The 22,213-nt window shown below is 41.3% G+C and overlaps 1 long non-coding RNA gene across 1 annotated transcript in view; it reads left to right on the top strand.

Annotated features, from left to right (window-relative positions):
* The window catches only part of LOC119854846, a 65,286-nt gene that overhangs the window by 16,438 nt on the left and 26,635 nt on the right, over positions 1–22,213 (top strand). The window contains exon 3 of the long non-coding RNA XR_005292650.2: positions 952–1,023. This is a non-coding gene — a long non-coding RNA (uncharacterized LOC119854846). The remainder of the gene's footprint in view (positions 1–951; positions 1,024–22,213) is intronic.

Here is a 22,213-nt window from a genome sequence, read left to right as displayed (position 1 = left end):
GTAACTATGTACAATCAGATCCCATCAATCCAGTATAATCTCAATTCATATAAAACAGAGTGTGCTATGATGGCTGTTGTATGAGATTATTTTTGTGGTATTCAAACAAAATAAGAATAAAAGAATGAAGTATTTTCCTCTTCAATAATAGAAAGAGAAAGATGAATACAAGAAAACTACTAATGATCTATCCAACACAGGAGTCTCTTTTCATAGGGTCATCCTTGTGTAGTCTCCTCCTGTAGAGGATATGGTCATTCAAAGGACACTACTCATCCTGTCTCTGGGCAGTACGGCAGAAACAAAATTACCAGGATGACTGGCAATGTCTAAAACAAAGCTTTCATAGAAGGCTCATATTGACATGTAGTGATTGAAATGAGTTTACCTAACATAGCTGATGGGTTGTGTAAACACAGCATTCTTCCTAAGGCCAGCTTGACCTTAGTTTTGGATGTCTTTGCTCAGGTAGAGCAATGCTCAAAGTCTAGAAAAGGCACACTACTAGAAAGCTGAATATATGTCACAACTGACTGAGGAGATAAGAAGCATATGTGGGAGCCAAATTGTCTCTTGGTTTATTAGTTGGTGCTCCATAGCAAAGGAAACTCAAAGAATAATTCTCTGCATGTCAGCCTCTTAAGGGCCACAACATTCAAGGAAAATAATTCTTTTTTCCATGGCTGTCTTGGTGACTATTTTAAGCAATGGCTAGGTTTATTTAGTGACTTATTTTCACTTAGAAAATGTACCTATCTCATACAAAAATAACAAATTGGTGGATTCTGCCCATATCATTATAATTTCAGTTTTCATGTAAAAACGTTATGGTTTAATAAAACGGGTTAAAACTTATTGTCGTTTGTTTTGCTTGTACAGCAGTAATCACTTCTCCCTCCCCCCACATCATAGGTTGTTAAAAATTTCATTTCTGTATTTTGTTAATTGTAGGATCCCAATAGAGAGACATTGCTACAACCACTACTGGATGTGACATGAATCCCTTGCAGATCAACGTAAAAGGTAGGTGTTTCACATACCATATGAAACAAATACAAATGTGCTACTTTTGTCAAGTAGCCTGCATTTCAATGGTATTCATGTTTCAAAATATTAAGACCCCCAAATTTGAAAATACTATTCACTGATCTCTAACAACCAAATGTGGATTAACAATTCACAACCAATATGTTTTCATTGGGATTTGTTTGTGTTCCAGATTAACAAAATAGAATAAAAGGAACAATTATGGTAACATTTACAATTTATCAATATAAAACTACTAATGTTTTAGAAGATTGTGAAAATGTATGTTGGCAAATTTCTACAATTTGTGTTTGAATTTTAAGATGGGTAGGTTGGTTGTGACTAGTTTTAAGTCTCATGCATTCGTTTGTGTTCCCTGACTGGTTGAGCCCAGGGATCAAAGTAATGGTATGATTATAAAGGTGGAATGAAGCTTCCCTCCTCTGCTAAAAATAGTGCCCCTTCTTCCTCTCCCTGGCTTGAGTAAGTAGTGCGCCTCTACAGTTCCTGCTCCTTCTTGGCTGGTGTGATGAAAAATCCTTCTTAATCTACTTTAACTTTGGGGTGAATCCTACTTATGTGTTTAGGAGGGCTATCGGATGCAGATTTGAGTCATTTTCTCAGAGGATATGCATATTGTGACAGAATGCGCCCCTGTATTTGTACCCTATACACCATGGTAGTAATCGTTGTATAAAATATGCCTTGTTGAGATATCATGTGAAAACTAATAACTTGCTGGTCAGTAATATCATGGCAGAATGCATGTAGCAACTTTACATATAAAGTTATGAACATAAGCTAAAATCATGACTGAAGTGTGTTTACTAGTCAAATCTGGGAAGAGGATAAACCTGTTTCCCAAAGAGGTTTTCAAAGACAAAGGGCAAGTTGATACCCCAGCCAGGTGTCATCAAAACTGATGGGCCATCACCTATCAAGTGGCCATTCTTTGTCAAGAAAAGGAGGTGATTTTAGCAAACAACGGCATTACACTTTCCCCCATGAGACTCTGTCTCCTTGTTCCCAGCTGAAAAGAAGTTTATTTAGGGGTCACTCTTGGGGAAATGCATTTCAAAGAGTGACTGAACTATAAAAATGAGGGGGGAAACACCCTAAGTTCTCTCCCTGTCCAGCTCTTTTTTCCCACCTAAGAAGACAAAAGAAGTAGTCTATGGACTTTGGATGCAGATTCTTACTTGAAACTTGGTCAGCAATGGTACTGGGAACTTCACTTTAAACCAAGTCTAGTTTAAGTTTAGAAAGCGATTTATCTTTATAATTCTTGTAACTATTTCTGACTTTAATGCCTTATTACTTGTACTCACTTAAAACCTATTCATTTGTAGTAAAATAATTTTTTGTTCATTAATCAAAATGAATCCAGTGTTGTGAACTGTGTGGGTAATTCCAGTCAAGGTAGCAAGTTGGTGTACGTTGTTCCTTTACTGAGACAATGGACCTTCGTTATCTGAACTATTTAGGAGTGGAGATACACATTTTTTTGCAGGAAAATCCAGGACTGAATCAGAGCTGGAGAGCTTACCTGCTGGCTAGTAAGCAGGAAATCAGGCAGGTTGGAGGGTGATCACCCTCCCTAATTTCCATCAAATTTTGATTGACACATTTCCTGGGAATATTTCAATTTTGTGGAATTGGCACTTTACAATGGAAAACTGTTCCATCTGAAAACTTTCCACCAGCTGTAATTAACACCCTCAGTAGCTACAAAAGAAAGCAGAATGGAGGGATTGTAATTGGGTTGTGGTTTGTCCTGGTAGCTCCCAAACACCAGATGGAAGAATAGTCTATCTCACAAAGATTTTAGAGGTCATGTGGCAGGCCATCAGTCCTCTCCTGCAAAAAGACAAGAAGTAATTGAGCTGGCGGGGTTTTGTGCCACGAGAAGAAGGCCATGTTGCCTGATTAGAATGTCCTTGTATTCACAATTTCAGTAAGTATCCGTAATCTGAATCCACTTCAGTTTCCTCCATTACTAGATATTATATGTAGTTTAGCTTGAGTTAGTTTGCTCTACAGCATGCTTTTAAATATTGTTTGGCCATGTTATTTTTTTTTTTTTTTATTCCCCTTATAGTCACAGGGCTGGATCCAAATCCCACTGAAGTAAACAGAAAAACTATATTGACTTTAATGTGCTCTATATCCAAGATCAAAACTGTAATTGTAATATAATAATAATTTCAGCCTCCAACTCGTATCTCAATGTGGTTGCCCTGAATTCTATTTTAAAGTCATGTGCCTATGTCACTTCTGGTGATCAAACATGAAGCACATATATCCTTCCCTGAGTACTGTAATTCCCACCTGGACTTGTGTGGTGTTGTGTCTATTTGTGTGTATGCACGTTTATGACTTACATTTGCAAAAATGACTAGTGATTTTTCAAGTGCCTCCATTTTTGTGTGCCCAACTTCAGATACCTAGAGACAGCTCATTTTCAGAGGTTGGATACCCATCACTAAAAATTGGGCCCTCTGAAGTTGCTGCAAGTTGGGCACCCAAAATTGTTAATTAGTTTGGCAAAATTAAGCCATATATACATTGTGTGCATGAGAGAGACTTTCTATGTGACAGTTCTCTCTCAAGGCAAAATGGTCACAACATTCATAAGCAACAGTTTTGCATGGAAGTTTGAATGTGGGACTCATGAAATTTTAAGCTTTAATGAATTTGCCCAGCTAATCTGTAAACATTTTAAGGAGTCTGGGGAACACAACATGGAGTAGAAAATCACCTTTTGGAGGCAAAAGGAAAGTGAAGTGAAGTGAATTGAAATATTTCAAAAATTTCAGTTTTTTCCCAAATGCATTTTGATATGAATTAAAATTAAGATGGACATAAAATTCTAGATGTGGAAAGCCCTGTGAGAGGGCTCTGTGCAGGGGCAGGATCTGGCCACGTGGTTTTCTTTTCAGAATCTGGGACATAGGTACTAAGAAATGCACAGGAGAGAGCACTAACTGGATTCTCTTTTTCTCATTGCATCATCGTCTGCTAAATATGTTATAGTGTATGTTGCTATGACTTCTGAGTTCGTCCTGCAATAAATTACCAGCTTGTGAGGGTTTAGACTACATTATATTCTTCATCAGTGCAATCTCTGCAAGTACCGAAAAATGTAATCTTTTTATACTGTTTCACTTGGACAAAACTAAACCTTTGCTGGTAAAACTGACTTTGGCTGAGAGTGAGGATTATATATTCCACAGGCGGTGGTTACAAATATATATATATATTTTGCCTGTTCTAATGGGACTTGGGCACAGTGGGAATGCATTCTGCTCCAGAGCATGCCTCATTGCAAGCACAGAAACCAACTCATTAGACCTTTGCCCAGTAGACATTTTGGCACAGATTGTAGCACTCTTATCACTCTGCAGTGCTGAGAGTCATCAGGCACTCTCAATAACTCATTAATTATATTTTCCCAAGCAGTGTGTTTTGGCATCTGAAGCATAGCTAATTACATGCAGATCCTAATCTGTTGCCTGCTCCACCTCTTGTAATTAATTATTTCTTTATCTATGAACAATTTGACTAAACAGCTTATATTCTGCTTTCTTCACTTCCCTAGCAGATGTTGTCTTAGAAAGCAGATGTTGCCACTTTCTTGGTAAGAAACACATCTCTCCCTGGATGAAAGAGGGATCTGCAATTTAATTGGTAGCACTGAAAATGTGAAGGAGCAGATATACTATATGTTCCCCTACATTAAGCTAAAATCCAACACTGTCTGATGCGATGGTTGAAATATTTTAACTTGTGTTCTTTATTAAGGCAGAACACAAAATAAAGAAAAGAGATTGAAATTTACATGCTAATTAATCTGACCTGACAAATTTAGTGTCAGTCCTTATAGTTCCCCCCCACAGGAAATCTTTGGAAAGGAGATTTCTGAATCGAGTAAAATTGCACAAGAATTTTACAGTGCTGGGTATGACATGAATGGAAGCAGTGTCCTCTATAGAATCTTGCAGTTTATGTAGGTTGCCTCTTACAATTGGCTTTCAGATGACATAGTATTGAAGACATACGCTTCAATTATTTTTAACAAGATTTCAAAAATCTCTTGCTTGTAAATCAGCTTGGCTCTCATTATTAAAAACAGCTTTTACTGCAAAATTAGCTTCTGTGCCCAAATGATACTTAGATTAGTCTTTACTAGATATTAGGATTTAATTAGTGAGAAATCTTTCTTAATTAGATTTATTAGTCTTCAATCAGGACCCCCCACACAGTTATTAGTGTTAGACGTAATTACAGTAGATTAATCATTCTAGATCCGTCTGACTAATAAACAGGAGTGGTCCTTACTAAAGAGCTAAGCCTGCAGCACTGAAGTCAATGGGAGTTTAGCCTGTATATTTAAAATGTGTTGCTCTGCTCCTACGTATTTGGGTGGAAGATTTACTGACTGAAAGTTTTGTGTTTTACCTATTTTTAGAGAGTATAACAAGATTATATATGAATCCAGCCAGGGAGCTGAAAGCTCATTTTCATTAAATATCATTCTAAATAAATGTATTGCCTTTATTTATACACTAAAGAAATAGTAGATGGACCAAAGGACCAAGGTAAATCAGGAGTACGGAATTTCAACTGTTGTATTGCTTCATTGAGAAGTAATTTTGTTACATGAAATTTTTTACCTTTTCCCAATTAAATGATAAAATATACCCAATTCTCAATATCAAACCAGAGCCTTCTACCAGTATAGATGTGGAATACAAAATGCATATTCAAGATTAGATCCTCATACGTTCACTCATGTTGGGTTACTCCTTCAGTTTTTCCTTTGACTTCAATTCTGTAGATCTTATTGGTTCTAGAATTTCAATGGAACAACTCAAGAAATAATGTGTACTGTTCAGCAGGAGGAAGGATATTGAAATCTGGTCTATGAAAAAGTTCATTTGGTTTTAGAGATGATAAATGTTCCAGAAAAAATTCCTGTCTTTAAAATGGGAGATGGCACTTGAATTAGTAACATCTCTAGATGAGCTTTAAGTGTGCCTACTGTACATAGGCAGGCATTGTTCAAATTATGACCTGATCCTGCAAACACCGGGGGTAGTTCACACCACCATGAGCACTTCAGGAATTGTTCATACTAGTAAGCACAATGTGAACATCTGCAGGATGGGGCTGTATGCCTTTTCTCTTTTAAAGATTTAAGTATGATAAAGCTATTATATTTAAATTTTTGCATGCTTGATGTATACCCTAACCTACTATAAGTAATGTGAGAGGGAGACCGAATCTTGGAATAACAGAATCAGAAACTCCAATTTTACATATCACTTTGTTTTGAATTGTTCTTTATGGATTGTTTCCCCATACTTTTCATTTAATGAGCATTTGTAAGGTGGTGGGGTGGGTAGGTAGTTGAATAGCTCTCTGTTCAGAAAAACTCCAAATTAATTTCTGCTATTAGACAAATTAAAAACCTGAATAAGAACTCCCCAGCATTTACTATTATCTGCAATGCAGGCCCTGACCGAAAATATTGGTTCTGAGATCCCCAACTGTAGGTTGGCTGTGGTCTGGGTCACTGCCCTCATGTAATAGCAACTGAACTCAGTGGTGCTACTTGTGTGCTTAAAGTGCTTTCCTGGATCAGGACCCAAGGACTGATGTGGGTGAGAATTGGGCCCTACAACTTCCAAAATGCACTGTGAAATATTTATATACATAGAACAAAAGCCAGGTTACACAATGTGTTTCTAAAAGAACTTCAGAGAGAATAAATGTTGCCACTGAGGGGAGAGGGCTCCTCAAGGGGAATGCACAACACAGATGTTCGTCTCTATCGAAACATCATTTGGTTTAGTATTAAAATGTGGTGTTAATAAAGGGTGTCTTATAAATTTGAGATGAATACTGCAGCTGCTGGTAGTGTCTGCCATTTGGTGGCCAGACACTGAAGCGGACTTAACCAGTTAGCAGAGTCCTCTGTCCACTGGGTGTGGCTGGTTCCTGTGTACATTCTTAGTCAAGATTCAGCTGGAAAGCCCTTGTGGCTCAGAGGCATCAGTTGTACCAAGTGAGCCAGCAAGGCTGAACCTGTAAGAAATGTGCTAAGCTCAGATTGTTTCATGCATAGATGTACATAAAGTACAAAGGGAAAATATACATGTAGATATGTGCAGCATATGGACATGAGCTTAATAGAATACAGTTATGAGGCATTTGTGTTTGCTTTGGTTTATATTGTTCTCAGTTTTTACACTTAAAAATGTACAGAACTCAAGATTTTCTTTCATATGAAGTAACTATGTACATATAAAAAAGAATGACTAAGAATGATAAACCTGTGAAATGCTTATCATCTTCGGGAGATGGTGGCTTAAATTTATGGGTCACTTTTTAAATGAACACAGTTCTAACAAACATCTAACCTTTTTGGTACATTTGCTGCTTGTTTGCTTTCTCAATTTTAGTATGCTCAGACAGTGTTTTACCATTGATCCTAAATGGTATCTAGTCAGAAACTATCACAGTGCTGCCATGTGCTACATGTTTTAAATCTGTTCGCATTGGAAATAGTAATAATAAATAAATGAAAATATTCTTCTTGTTTTGTAAAAGTTTGCTTTGGCCAAAAATTTAGGTTTTGTACAGAATTGATCTGGTAGTGACCCTTTAATCAGCAAACAAGTGAGACATTTTTGTTCCATGATGTTCATTTTAGTTTTAAAAAAAATGTCCTCACAAGAGATTGAAGGGGACATGCAGTTTTTCTTATTTCTTAATTGATCTCTATTGGAGGACAGATTTTTTACAATTAATCTTCTCACTTTACCTAAGCCTCCACCATGTTTTCTCTTTCACAATATATGAAAAATGTGACTAACAAATACGATTGCTAGGACATGTCCAGTTTTCATTCTCCTCTACTGTGTCTCAGCTGCTCCTATGCTTTGGTTTGTTTTTGGGTGGTGGGGGAGGTACTGATATGTGCAGGTGTCCAAGTTTTAATCCAAAAGAGAAGTGACAACCTTTTTGAATATGGTACATGAGATGCAAAGCCATCCAGCTTTGGTAAGTTTTTGATTTCACATCCTGATATAAGATTTTGGAGCTCAGAGCTCTCTTTAATGGCTGAAGTAACACCAGATATGAACAATCTCTGACATGGGAGGAGATTTGGATTCTGATTTGGAGACAAGCACCATGGCTGTGACTGATCTCTGCTAACAAGTAATGACTGGGAAAAAATATGAGAAGTGTTGGCGTATATGAAACCTTTCACTTATAGGTAACCAGTTTTAAAACCTACTTAGGTGGGTAGTGAGTGATCATCATTCCCATTTGAAAATTGTGTGCCATTATACAGTTATTATACCGTATATAGTTTAAAGCCACAAGGAACCATTAGATCATCTAGTCTGACCTTCTATATATCATTGGCCATTAAATTCCACATAGTTACCACTGAACTGAGCCCAAAAATGTGTATGTGACTAAAACATATCTTCTAGAAAGGCAGCTACTCTTTATCTGACGACACAAAGAGAATCCACAAAATCTCTTGGGAGTTTGTTCCAATGGATATGTGATGGGATCCTCAGAGTACAACCTGGAACTGTTTAACCACTTTTCCCCCATAACTCTCCAGCCTGATCCGTCTCTCACAGTGCTTTGCTAGTGACAAGCAACAAACCCCTTCAGGTGCTGTTATCTCTCAGCCACCAGAATGCAGATGCGCCCCCCCTCGCACCCCAGAAATATACCATTTTGCACTGCTCAGGACCTTCTTTGAACAGTGCAAACTTGTTAATTAGTTTACCACTTTGTCAAAGGAAAGTGGACAAGAACCAGCCTTCGTAACCTGAGCAGATTTCCCAAGTACTTCAGACAAACTCACTGGTAAAGATAAAACATTAAAATAAGTTTATTAACCACAGAAAGATAGATTTTAAGTGATTATAAGTGGTAGGCATAAAGGCCAGAGATAGATACCAAAGAAAATGAAAATAAGCACACAGTCTAAATCCTAAATCTTATTAGACTAAGCAGTATTTGGATCAAGCAGTTTTTCTCATCCCACTGAAAGTTGCAGTCCTTAATAGTCCTTAATATATAGGCTGACATTCCTTTTCAGTCTGGGACCAGTCTCCTCAGTTCAAGTCTCTTTCTTCCCAGTGCTCTTGTTGCTTTCAGCATAGGTAGGGGAGGAGAGAGATGGTCACATGGTGCCACTGTCCCTTATTTTCTACCCTCAGTCCATGTGCCTGGAACATACTAATCCAGACATGTCCTGGTGGGCCTTGCTGAGTCAGAGATGAGCAATCCCCCTAGTGTGGTCTTGTGTACCTGAGTCATAGAGTTGAGCAATCCCCATTGTCTGATGTTCATGCATCTCTCTTAGGACTAGTCTACACTGGCAATGCTAAAGTGCTGCCACTGCAGCGCTTTAACGTGGCTTGTGTGGTCATGGTGCAGCGCTGGGAGAGAGCTCTCCCAGAGCTCTAAAAAAACCACCTCATGAGAGGTGTAGCTACCAGCTCTGGGAGCACGGCTCCCAGTGCTGGTGCACTGTTTACACTGGCGCTTTACAGCATTGAAACTTGCTGTGCTCAGGGCGGTGTTTTTTCACACCCCTGAGTGAGAAAGATGCAGCACTGTAAAGTGCCAGTGTAGACAAGCCCTTACAGAATTGTAAATCCCTTGTTTAAAACTCCTCTCCTGATTAATGATCATTTAACGCCCATCTGGGTGTGGGTCACCTCCTTCTTCGTCACTGGAGAACTAGCAGTGGGCAACTCCCAAACTCGCAACATATTTCAATAACAACCATACAACAAAATCTCATAACTTCATACACACTAATAATATACATATTTTGGCAGAACAATGGGTCTCAGCAGATCATGACTTTACATATGATCTTACATGGCATGCTTTGTAGGTAATATCACAACCATAAATTAATGATGAATAGGGGTTGATAGGGTGCTACTTTGAGGTACAGCATGTCACAGGATAACAAATAACTATTTCAGTCCTGTTCCTATGTCCACGTTGCAAAAATCACCATTATAGTTGTAACTACTTGTTATCCTTCTTGGCAGTTTCATCAGTTTCTTCATGAAGGACTGCAGGATGCAATACTGTCTTGCCCATAAGTGAAGCCATCAGTTTGGGGTGAGGCACACTAGCAGATATTTGGGGGTCTTTCATTGCCACTGCTCATTCTATGTCTATTCTGTGGGTAACAAGAATTCAGGGTACTCTGCTATCAGTCCCACATCTTTCACTGGCATTAAATTATCTTAAAAATTGAAAACATACTTAAAAAAAACCTCACTAAAAAAGCGACATGCATGCCATAATTCATTAATGAATTTGGAGTGCTGTGCATTTTAGCACTATGCACAATATAAATAAGTATCATTAAATGTCACTAAATTACTCAAAAAATGTAAACATGTATATTTTAAAGCATACATTATTCCTGAAACAAAATTCAAAATGTTCAGAAGTGTTTTCTTACTTAGCTGAATCCTCTGGGTAACAATGTGATTCTCATGGTAAATGTATTTGATGTTCTTAGTCCCTGAAGTTCTTTAGTTTTATATATAAAATAGTTTTCCCTTTTTCTGAAAATATATTCTCCTTGTGATCCAACACGATTTCCTAGAAAACTATCCTGTAGTGGAAATTTTAATATGCTGTCCTGGTCTTGGGTTCAAGCCACACATCTAATCCTGTCTGAACAGGTTCTGTGGTGCGGGTGTAAACCTAATTGATTTGCTTTTAAAAAAAATGCATCCACTGTTTGGAGGGGAAAAAAAAGAGAAAAAACAATTACAGTGCTTTTGTAATTGAGGGACTTTTCATTAAAATACATACTGCATTTCATTAGATCAGAGAATCCAGTCTGTTTGCCCTGGTTGAGATTGAACTCATAGCACAAATGTTGATGCACTGGAAGTAAAGTATCCCATTTCAGTTGCTTTCAGAAATGTTTCTTGCTCTCCATCAGAGGATCTAAGGAAATTAGTATAAATAAACACTGCCTCATTTATTTTATATAGATGTTTAAACAACTGAGAGTTTGTTTCTGTCAAAGATAACCTTTTATTTGAAGTAGTGATAAACTGTGATTATTCACAATCATCTTAGAAAAGAATAAGTTTTAATATTCAGTGTTCAAAGACAGACATTTTGGAAGGCCATGCTGCCTCTCCACATGTTATATATTAAGCAGAATTAATGTGATTGGAGATAATTCTTGTTATTGCCATTACTGTTGCTTGTTATTATGCTGTTACTGTTAGCGCTAGAGGGTGCTTGAGTTATGTATTCAGGTTCACTCTGGAGGCTCAATTTTTTTTTCCTTGGCTTGAGTCTCACTAACTTTCAGACCATAAAATGACTAGGAATAAGGAGCCCACAAAACTTGGCCTGAACTAGCTTTGTTCAGATCTGAGCTCATTATACTCAGGAAGAAGTCTTTGTTTTAAAAACTGTTCAGCTTTTAAAAATGTGAATGGGAATCTGTATAAAAATCTTTTATTTTAAATATATCTAGTTTCATTAGAGATAAGGGGCCTTGTTCTCCACTGTATTATTCCAGTTTTACATGGGTGTAACTACACTGCTGTGCAGTATAATTGGGAGTAATTAACACAGTTGAGAGTCAGACCTAATTAGCATAAAAGAGAGTTGTCTCAAAGCTTTGGTTGATGATGCCAACTGTCATGGATTTACCGGCTGTTGGATGCTCCAGCCGTTATACAGTCTCTTCGGAGAGTGCCACTATTACTTGTTAGGCTCTAGGCTTATCTTTTAGAAAAGTGCAAGTCCTGTGGCTCTATGATTCAGAGACTGGGCCTTCAGACTAGAACACTCCTGTTCTCAACCATGGCTCTCTGATGTGATTTGGTACCTAGTAGCCATTTTATTCCTTATGAGATGCAACCAGTAGATATTTTGTAGCAATACAGACAGCTTTTTCAAAACAAGCCAGCATTTAATAGTCTACTGAGTCTATTTAAAAGTCCAGGTCAGAATGGTAAAGCAAAACTGAAGTCAGACTCCATCTTAGCAGTATTATCTCCCAGCTTTCCCAGATCCTCCAAGGTTCCCTCTCTGTCTTCCTCAGTTTCCCTCATCCTTTGTCCCTCTGCCTTGGGCAGTAGCAGACTTAAAAACAGTTAGTTCAGATCTGTTCCCTTTATCCCCCCTCTGTTCACATGTTCAGCTTGCCTTGGCTCCCATTCATTAAGAGTTAATGTCTGGTTGTTGTCTTCTTTTGTCTCTCCAGAGAGCTCCGTTCATCTGTAGTTGACTCCAATCAGTTGTTGATGGTATATTTTGTTCCGTGCCAGACAGGTGTATGTGACATTCAGCTATGCATTACTCCCCTCTGTCCTCAGGGAGACATTAACCTCCTCACACCCAAAGGGTAGCAATACAAAGTGACTGCGTAAACTGAGTCTCACATATTGTCCATAAAAATTCACAAAATTTGCCTAATTTCCAATGATACATACAAAATATGACAAGAAAGGAATTTGAGTAAATATCTTATTTTATCTGGAAAATTTGCCTTTGTTTATAAGAAGGCATGCCGTTTAATAAGATTTTATGCAGTTTAACAAAAAGGGGAGAAATGAAATCTTTTTATTTTCTTTGTTTGCCATCAGCTGCTGCTTATCAGAGCCACTTGACCTATTTCAAGTTAATTCCATGTTATCACCTATTTGTCACATTAAAAACAGAAGCAAGTAAAAATAATCAAAGAAAGAAGCCAAGGAAGATAAAAGATACTATAATATATTTTATCCTAGTAGTGCTCTGGTTAAAAAACAAAACAACTTTGATATCTGTACTCTAAATCTGTTCTTACAAATGCTTAAATAAAGACGTTTTCCAGCAGTTGACTTCCTAACTCAAAGCAGGATTGTACAAATGAGATAGGAGATACATTATCTATAACTGCTTTAATTTTCTATTTAAACCTATTTAAAGATTTTGAGGAATTACAATGATTAGTTTTATAGATTTAAAAAAAAAAATCTCACTGTTGGCCTGGCAGATGCTTTGAGAAATGTAGATGTGGTACACATTTACTGCCCAGACCCGCCTGGAGGATCATCGGCCTCAGACTGAGATCTGCTTTAGTTATTGTCCCACTGTGGCTCAGATGAAAGATTTGTGATGACATTGCTTCATTCATCAGAACCTTTGGGTTAACAGTTGCTTTTATTAAAGTAAATTGACTAGAATGCTAAGCTGCAAACAAACCTCTCAGGGAATTAAAACACGATCCTATTATACATACTTAACCGTTACCGGCTCTTTTAATTTAGTTATTATCTAGGTTTAAATCAAAATCATTCCTACTGTAGAGAGATAATGAGGAAAGATGGGAGTCTTGTTTGTCAGGGGGAGGTGCAAATAAGTAACTCATTGTGGAACTTATGTAAGCCTAACTGTTACAGCAGCCTTTTCAAGGCCTTACTTCTGTGAACATGTGGCATAATATAATGTACCTTTTCCAATGTGATTGTTCTAAAATTAAGAAGTAAATATACAATAGTGGTTATCAGAACTTGTAATACCTTCCATGCCATTGCATGAGTTGAACAAGGTATACACATATACAGATTATGGAACACTTCAGGTTCTCATGTTAAATGTAGTTCCAGGGTTTGATTCTGCCTTGCACTTCATGGAGTCATTTATGCTGGTGCAAAGTGAATATGAAATGCTACCAATGTAGAATTTACCCAGGTTGTTATATTGTCACCCATTACTATTGTATCAAAATGCTAGTGTTTGGCATCCACTTTGCATAGGTATAAATGGGTATACCCGATTCAAGGCAGAAAAGAATCAGGCTCACTGCCTACCTACGTAACCATAATTTAGTTGCTCTCTAATTCTCTTACTATTTGACAAGCTTTAGACAATCTGCTCAGCAGCGTATGCTTACAAATAAACACAGTTCCTGTCCCTGAAGAACTTGCAAGCTAATTTATTACATAAAAATGTCAATATAGTTACTTGTTTAGCTGCATAGCAATTACTATATGGCAGGGGTTGGGGAGGTTGTAGATTAGAAATATAAACTAGAAAATGTGTAAAAGTAGACAAAACACTAGAACACATACATTAGAGAACAATCCTGCCTTTGCAAGAAGATGGATTGGATGGATGATCAAAATATTACTATCATTACTATAACCATAATCCCTAGGAGCTCTGATCATGGCCCAGGGCCTCACTGTTCTAGGCGCTGTACAAACACAGAACAAAAACGAGGTCCCTGCCCTGAAGACATTTTTTCATGTAACCTTTATTATTTTATAGAAACTGTGAGCAACTCTGTGGAAAACTCAGCATCTTTCTGTCCAGTAATGGATAACTTTTCAAAAGGCAACTGCAGTCACTCCATATCGGGCTGCTACTTCTCGGAGAATAACTGAGGCTGTGTTCATTTGATGTTCTGTGTAGGGTCAAGCCAGGCCCAATTCCAGTACATTTCTAGTATTTTTATTTCGTTATAAAATGATTTTTAGATTAATACTGTTTCTTGTATTCTTATTTTTTCCTTTTTAGGCTGTGTAAACTCTTTCGGGCAGTGTATGTTATTGCACCATGCCTATAACATGGACAGCACTATACAAATAATGATGTGAATTAGATTAACTTCACACTGTGTTTTGCTCAGATTTCAAATTAGCTAAATCACATTTTGCTGACATAGATTCTTCTTCAGTTTTAAATGGGATAATTATTCTCTTGCCCTTCTAAAAACTGCTTTGTAAAGTCCTGTTTCCTGTATGCACACAGCTCTTCATATTTGTTGCAATTGCATTGTTGCAATGGAAAGTAGCTGATGTGGTAAGTCTGGTCATAGAGGGGGAGATGGTTTCTCTGTTAGAAAGGGCCAATTCCATGAGACATTTTAAATACCAGAATATGAGCCTTGAACTAGACTCTATTTTATGGGGAGCCAGTGCAAAGACAGGAGCATGAGTAGTGGGTGGGGTGCTCAGGGTAACATACATTACTAAGCAGAGAGACTGTGGCTTTTCTGTGCTGGGTGGCTTCATTCCAAGATATTAGCTGCAATAACAAAACTTGGAGGTAATGAATACATAGCCTATGTCTGATAAGACTGGGGCAACCTTTTAAGGTGGTGGTGGTCATTTTGGGTATCTGCAGCATTCAGAGAAATCCAAAAGAATTGCAAGGTTTCAGACTGAGAATTTTCTCTGAGGGCAGACGTTTTTGATAATGAAGGATGTTAAACTATAGGTAATTTCCCTTCCCCAGACACAGGTGTCACAGCACAGCTAAGTAGCTAATGGGTTCTGTCTTGCTGCTGTAGCGAGGGTAAAGCAGGACACAGAAACTGAGGAAAGGGGGAGAATCCCTCTATGTGGTTAGTTGAGATCTGTAGGTTTGGGAGATCAGGTACCAGTGCATCTTTAGCTTCTATCAGAGTTTTTTCATTCTGTTTCTGGATTCTCAGTATCCCCATGCTAGCACAAAAAAGATCAGGCTGAGAGTCGTCTCATATAGGCTTCCCTTCTGTGCACATTTGTACCTTTTGTGACGGGGCAAGGCCAGATGGCTATAGAAAAGTAGTGGGAGATAGATATATTAGCTCCAGGCTAAACAAATCCCTGGTACCAGGTTAAGTGAAATGGAAGCTGCTTCAGGTCAATTAAGACACCTGGGGCCAATTAAGAACTTTCCAGAAGGCAGGGAGAATTCTATGTTGATTGGGACACCGGAAGCCAATCAGGGGCTGGCTGAAACTAGTTAAAAGCCTCCCAGTCAGTCAGGTGGGTGTGCATGTCAGGAGCTATGGGAAGAAGTTGCGCGGTTGGAGAGACTGAGTAGTACACACCATATCGGGCACAAGGAAGGAGGCCCTGAGGTAAGGGTGAAGTGGAGCTTGAGGAAGTGAGGGCTGCTGTGGGGGAAGTAGCCCAGGGAATTGTACATGTCATGTTTCTAAAAGATCAGCTACCATAGCTGATACTATTTGGGTCCCTGCGCTGGAGCCTGGAGTAGAGGGTGGGCCCGGGCTCGACCCCTGCCCCCTGTTTAATCACTGAAACTAGGAAGCAACAGAGACTGTGCAAGGAAGGATAACTTTTCCTCACCTCCCTCGCTGGCTTATGATGAAAATGGCTCAGTAGTCTGTGACCCTTGTCTCTAGAGAAAGAAGGGTTACGTGGAGGGTCACAGTGAGCCTTTGAGGCTATCAAAATCCACCAGGAAACATGGGACCCACAGAGGCAAGGACAGAGCTTTGTCACAACTGGTGTTAGAAGTGGGATTTCATTCACAGCGTGGCAGAAGAAAGAGGTTTTAAAAAAAAAAAGTGCATTGGGGTTTTGGATTTTTTTTTTGTTTTGGTTTTTGTTTGTTTGCTTTATACCACAATGGAGGTATAACAGCTCTGGTACAAGCCATGGCAGCCCAGCAGGAGGCCACCCAGGTTCAAGCAATGGCACAACAGGAGTCTATGCAGCTACAGCAGGAAACCAATCAATTATTGATGAGCCAGGCGACCCAAGATCGTGCCCTCTTGAGAGAGGTGGTGAACCAGTTGAAGATCCTCACCACCCAGGACTGGGGGTCCAACGGGATGCGAACCCTGAGGGCCACTGGTTATCTGCCAAAGATGACGTCAGAGATGACGTAGAAGCATATCTCCTCTCATTCGAAAGGACTGCTCAGCGTGAGGCGTGGCCTCAGGAGCAGTGGGCCAGCATTCTCACCCCTTTTTTGTGTTGAGAGGCCCAGAAGGCCTACTTTGACTTGCCTGCCACAGATGCCACTGACTATACCCATCTGAAGGCAGAGATCCTAGCACGATCAGGGGTAATAGCAGCAGTAAGGGCCCAGAGGTTCTACGAGTGGAAATACCAGGAGAACAAACCCTCGAGGTCCCAGCTATTTGACCTCATACACCTCTCACGGAAGTGGTTACAGCCCAAGGTGTGCAGGCCGGAGGAGATTTTGGAGACCCTGGTCATAGACCATTACATGCGGGGACTGCCGCCAGATCTCCGCAAATGGGTAGGCCAGAATGATCTGTCCATGTATGATGAGCTGATCACACTGGTAGAAAGACGGATGACAGCCAGGGAACTGACCCGACTACCCAAGGAAGGCCCCTTTCGAAGCAAGCACCCGATCCCGACCCCGGAAGGTTGGACAGCCAAACCCCTGGGGAGTCCTAGGTGGAAGAAGGAGAGTGGGGTGAAAACCAGTGGGGACCCCAGAAGGAAGGGATTGGCCTGAGTGGGGGGAACCCCGGGACTAAACCCCCTAACCCCCGGGATAGGGGAGTGATTAAAAGCAATTATAGATATTATGCATGTGGGGAGTGGGGACACATAGCAGCACAGTGTCCCAGCACTGAGGAGCCTATGCAATGTAACTTGGGGGATTGGGAGGTCCCATGCTCCCTTATCCACCTCACGGGGCTCGCATTAGCCCCGCATAATTACACCAGGCCAGTGAGGATAAATGGAGCAGAGACTACAGCGCTTGTGGCTCTGGGAGTGCTATCACCCTCATATTGGGTAAGCTGGTAAAAAATAGTCAGCTGCTATAAGCCAAACACATAGTAGTGACGTGCGTGCATGGGGCTGTGAGCCATTACCCAGTGGAGATAGAGGTTCAGGGAAACCCCATGGAGGTGACCGTGGGCGTAGTTCCTAAACTCCCATATTCTGTAGTCATTGGGAGGGACTATCCAAGGTTTGATAATTTACTCCCCCCGGAGAGGCTGGAGGGAGGTGGGGACCCTGAGGACAGCGACTCGTCACTGGGGGAATGTCAACCCCTGATGTTCACTGAGATTTCTCAGGATCTGTTCTCAGTCCCCAAAAAGACCTGGAAGACAAAAAAAAAAAAAAAAAGAGGAAGGCCGCGAAGACCTTGGGAATCCGGATCCTGACCCAGGGCAGATGGACACGAGCAGCCAACAGAGAAACTTTCACCACAGAAGGTGAGCCAGAAGCTGCCCCCAGCCATGACGGTGGCGAGCCATTGGAAGAAGCAGAAGCTGGGCAGGTTAGTCCCAGGAGAGAGACTTTTGGGCGAGACCAGGCGGAGGACCCCAGATATGATAACGCCAGGAAAGAGGTGGCCGAGATCGATGGGATACCTGTGGATGGGAAGGTCTGGGACCCCGGACCTTACTTTATAGTGAAGAAAGATCTCCTTTACCACATGGAGCAAATGCAGGAGCAAGAGATACAACAACTTCTGGTGCCACGAAAACATCAAAAAGCCATATTGAGTCTTACCCACAGTCACCTGTTTGGAGGACACCTAGGGGTAGAGAAAACCCAGGCATGGATCCTGCGGAGGTTCTTCTGGCCAGGAGTATATGAAGACGTCCAGCGATACTGCACCTCTTGTCCGGAGTGTCAGTTACATAGCCCTCGCCCGCACTTGTGGGCTCCTTTGATACCTCTTCCAATAATAGAGGTTCCTTTTGAATGGATAGCCATGGATCTGGTAGGGCCCCTAGAGAAGACAGCTTGAGGCCACCAACATGTGCTTGTTGTACTGGACTATGCAACCCGGTACCCGGAAGCTGTTTACCTGCGCAACACAGCTTCCAAGACAAATAGCTAAGGAGCTAATACAGATCTTTGCCCGGGTTGGGCTACCCAAGGAGATATTCACTGATCAAGGGACACTTTTTTCATGTCCAAGTTGATGAAAGATCTCTGATCATTGCTCCATGTAGAAGCCCTACGGACCTCTGTATACCACCCGCAAACAGATGGCCTTGTAGAAAATTCAATAGGACCCTCAAGGCCATGATCAGGAAAGTGGTGAGCTGGAATGAGAAAGATTGGGATACCCTATTGCCTTACCTCATGTTCGCCATCCGGGAGGTTCCGCAGCCTCCACGGCTTTCTCTCCATTCGAACTACTATATGGGCGCCACCCTCGGGGCATATTAGATATAGCCAGAGAAGCCTGGGAAGAGGAGCTAAATGCCGGAAGGAACATAGTTGAGCATGTACTGCAGATGAGAGATCAGATAGCCTGAGTTACGCTCATTGTACAGGAACACTTGGAGAGAGCACAGGAGACCCAACGAACCCATTGTGAAGTTTCCATGGTTCCAACCAGAGGATCGGGTGATGGTACTGGTGCCCACAGCAGAAAGTAAACTGTTGGCCCAGTGGCAGGGACCCTACAAAATAATCAAAGCCGTGGGAGAGGTGAACTATAAGTTGCGGCAGCCAGGCCGCCGGAAATTGGAGCAAATTTACCACATCAATCTTCTAAAACCTTGGCACGATCGAGAGGCATGCTTAGTCATGCAGGAGACCCTTCCCCAGGAAGATAACTTACATGAGCAAGTGAGGATATCATCCGACTTGATGCCGATCCAAAAGATCGAGGCAGCCGACATGATTAATTGCAACAGAGATGTGTTCTCTACAAAACCAGGGCTGATGACTGAGACCTATCACCATATCTGCACAATCCCCAGAGCCAAGGTAACACTGAGACCTTACCGAATCCCAGCAGCCAAAAGAGAGGAAATCAAGGCCGAAGTAAAGAAAATGTTAGAATTAGGGGTTATTGAAGAATCTTACAGTCAGTGGTCTAGTCCAATTGTTCTAGTGCCTAAACCTGACGGTACCATGAGATTCTGTAATGACTTTCGCTGACTTAATGAAATATCCCAGTTTGATGCATACCTCATACCACGCATCGATGAACTGGTTGACGGACTGGGTAGTGCCCGATTCTACACTGGATCTGACAAAAGGGTACTGGCAGATTCCTCTGACCAAAGAAGCTAAAGAAAAGACAGCATTCTCCACCCCGGATGGGCTATTCCAGTACACTGTCCTCCCTTTTGGGCTACATGCGGCCCCAGCCACATTCCAGCGCCTCATGGATAAGCTGCTGCACCCCCATACTAGTTATGCAGCTGCATACCTAGATGATGTCATCATCCATACACCTGACTGGGGAACCCACTTGGAGAAAGTTGAGGCAGTATGGCGCTCCTTTAGGCGGGCTGGCCTCACTGCTAATCCCGCTAAATGCGCCATAGGGCTAGCAGAGGCTAGGTACCTGGGATATATTGTGGGAAGGGGCATAGTGAAGCCCCAAACAAATTAGCTAGAGGCAATTCAAAATTGGTCCCAGCCGACCCGAAAGAAGCAGGTCCATGCGTTCCTTGGCATGGTAGGCTACTACCGACGGTTTATTCCCCACTTTGCCACTAGGGCAAGTACCCTAACGGATCTGGTGAAGGCCCAAGGTCCAGACATGGTAAAGTGGACCGACGCAGCAGAGGGGGCATTTACAGACCTTCGGATGGCCCTCTGTAATGACCCCATACTCATAGCCCCAGACTTTAACAGGGAATTTATTTTAGAAACAGACGCTTCTGAGGTGGGGTTGGGAGCAGTTCTGTCGCAAATGGTGGGCGAAGAGGAACACCCGAAGCAGAAAGCTTCTCCCAAGAAAACAGAAATACGCAGTAGTTGAGAGAGAATGCCTTGCTGTCAAATGGGCTATGGAGACACTGCGTTATTATCTCTTAGGCCGGCGATTTACTCTTGTGACGGACCATGCACCCCTCTAGTGGATGCAGCGGAATAAGGAAAAGAATGCAAGGGTCATCAGGTGGTTCTTATCCCTCCAGCCATTCCAGTTCCGCATATGGCACAGGGCTGGATGCTACCATGGCAACGCTGATGGTCTGTCACGAGCATACTGCCTGGCATCCCAAGTTGCCCAACTCTATGGTGTTGAGCAGAGGGGGGCAGGATATGTGATCGGGCAAGGCCAGATGGCTATAGAAAAGTAGTGGGGGATAGATATATTAGCTCCAGGCTAGACAAATCCCTGGTACCAGGTTAAGTGAAATGGAAGCTGCTCCAGGTCAATTAAGACATCTGGGGCCAATTAAGAACTTTCCAGAAGGCAGGGAGAATGCTATGTTGATTGGGACACCGGAAGCCAATCAGGGGCTGGCTGAAACTAGTTAAAAGCCTCCCAGTCAGTCAGGTGGGTGTGCATGTCAGGAGCTGTGGGTTAAGAAGTTGTGCTGTTGGAGAGGCTGAGTAGTACACACCATATCAGGCACAAGGAAGGAGGCCCTGAGGTAAGGGTGAAGTGGACCTTGAGGAAGTGAAGGCTGCTGTGGGGGAAGTAGCCCAGGGAATTGTACATGTCATGTTTCTAAAAGATCAGCTACCATAGCTGATACTATTTGGGTCCCTGGGCTGGAGCCCAGAGTAGAGGGTGGGCCCAGGCTCCCCCCCCACACCTTTGCCCCCTGTTTAATCACTGAGACTGGGAGACAACAGAGACTGTGCAAGGAAGGATAACTTCTCCTCACCTCCCTCACTGGCTTATGATGAAAATGGTCAGTAGACTGTGACCCTTTTCTCTAGAGAAAGAAGGGTTATGTGGAGGGTCACAGTGAGCCTCTGAGGCTAGCGAAATCCGTCAGGAAACACAGGACCCACGGAGGAAGGACAGAGCTTTGTCACACTTTCTTTGACAGTATACTAACAATCTATGTTCTCACTGTCCAGGAGCATCAACAAATAGCCAACATACTGTATGTTTTCCCAGTTGCTTTCATTTGTAAACTTCTTTGGAAACAATGTCTGTTCCAATATGATATAACTTGGTCAATAGGGATTCCACCGGACACCTATGAGGGCCAAAACCTTTGGCTGAATATTAGGCCTTACCTATTTGATGTGTTTGATTTTGTTGAATACCTTCCCTCCTCTTCCCCCAAACATTCACCTGTAGTGTGCTGCTTCTAGAAGTTAAGGTTGAGGGACTTCAACCCAAGATCTCTCCTCCCTCCCATCTCTCTGCAGGCCATGTCTTCTTCACTCCTGCCTCTCATTGGGGTTCTCAGGAATTAAGGAGTTTATTTTCTCTTTCCATGAGATCTGATGGTTGGCTTGTACCAGGTAGGTAGTGCTAGGCATTGATGTATAATTTTCTTCTGCCTATGTACAGATAAATGAACAAAATATGCCCATTGTCACCCATGTCAATTCATTTTCAATATTCGGTATCTTATCCTTCCACTTATTTGTATTTGAAGCACATTAAGCTTCAGAGTGCCTTTGACATTTTTTAAAGAGGCAGAATAGCAATACTCAAGAAGGAC

This window comes from Dermochelys coriacea, chromosome 4, assembly GCF_009764565.3.
Source record: "Dermochelys coriacea isolate rDerCor1 chromosome 4, rDerCor1.pri.v4, whole genome shotgun sequence".
In the NCBI taxonomy this organism is placed as follows: domain Eukaryota; kingdom Metazoa; phylum Chordata; order Testudines; family Dermochelyidae; genus Dermochelys; species Dermochelys coriacea.
Note: the sequence above shows the minus strand (reverse complement) of the source record. Positions and strands in the feature narration are given on the sequence as shown.